The sequence below is a fragment of the Pollachius pollachius genome (genome assembly GCF_949987615.1).
Source record: "Pollachius pollachius genome assembly, chromosome: 4".
Taxonomy (NCBI): Eukaryota; Metazoa; Chordata; class Actinopteri; order Gadiformes; family Gadidae; genus Pollachius; species Pollachius pollachius.
In genome coordinates this window covers 28,249,261-28,250,709 of record NC_136937.1, presented here as the reverse complement: position 1 = coordinate 28,250,709, position 1,449 = coordinate 28,249,261, and positions in this window count along the sequence as shown.

The window sequence follows — 1,449 nt, the reverse complement described above, 5'->3', positions numbered from 1 at the left end:
ACCCTGACACGCTGAGAAATCCAGACAGCCAATCAGAACCTCGGATACCTCACAGGAACCGTCCCCTCTCTGTGATAGCAAATGAGGACACCATTATGTGGCTGTTGTGGAACAAGTAACTCTTTCAGACACTAAACGTAAACAGTGGCGCTTAAAAGCGAACGCTTGTTTATAATGTCTCATTATCGGTTGTATGGTTGACGTTTTCATGCTATGTAACGCTAAGCATTAATTGTGTCTGTTGTTTTCAGTGAAAAGTTTAAGATAAATGCGTGGCAAATCCTGGGGAGGAGCCTGCTGGCGTCATGTGATTTTAGGAAAATCGAAAGTATCGCAGCCTCGTGAAAACAAAACTGTGACACACACACTTTATTGATAGATATATATGACATGTTTTCATTCATTTGTGATGTTATTAATCAATTTAGCAGACTTCTTAACATCTGAAGTGACTCAGAATTAAGGCTTATATATATTGGATTAGAGACTGCAGCAAAACGTGCTGCAGTGTCCAACCTAGTTTCTGATAAATACTGATAACTATAGGGACTGGAAATCCCTCACAATACAGACTGGAACCAAAGTACCGAATTTTGATTTTTTTGTGTCTGACCCAATGCTTTGACCGGTCTGGCCCTCTCACTTCTGTTTGCCATCAGATTAATGTTAGTCAAGTCAAGTCTTTTTTTATTTGTATAGCCCGTAATCACAGTTACAGACTCCAAGGGCTTTACAGGTCGTATATTTGTGACACCCCCTAACCCTAGTGCCCCAAAGGGAAGAAAAAACTCCCTCAAAGATCAAACAAGAAACCTTAAGAAGGAACGCAGGGTGGAGGATCCATCCTACCAGGGACCATTAGGAGTGCATTAGGTGTGATTGAAGACATAAATAGTAGTACTCAAAATAAAACATTTGAAATACATTGTGGAAAAATTCTCTATATTAATGGGGGTAAGCTGGTAGCCATCAGAGGTGTCCAAGGCGCACAGTCACGATTTAGGCCCGACTTCTTGAGTAGAGGTTGAACACAGCAGTCTATATGGTCTTATGCCCTAAAAATGTTTACTTTTCCCACAATTTCATATTAAAGCTAAGCATGATAAAAACACATTCTTCATGACTTTTAATTTTGCTCAGACCCGTTAATCACCGCTTGCGGTTATATTTGTGGTTAATAAATTCAGTTGTGGGTACTACTTGAATAAATTTATATGCTTTAATGTTAAGATACACCTTACTATTCTCACACCATTCATTGCTGCTACAGCGCTGTGGTGTGGTGTAGCTTTATGCTACTGTACAAACAGCAGAAACATGCACAAAGCGGTCTTGCAGACCTCGTGCAGAGGAGGCAGTCCTGGCATCCTGCCCGGGAAAATATCCTAACCAAAAACGGGTTCTCCAGGGTTATGCCATACGATTTCCATCACTGAGTCTTCAAAGAAC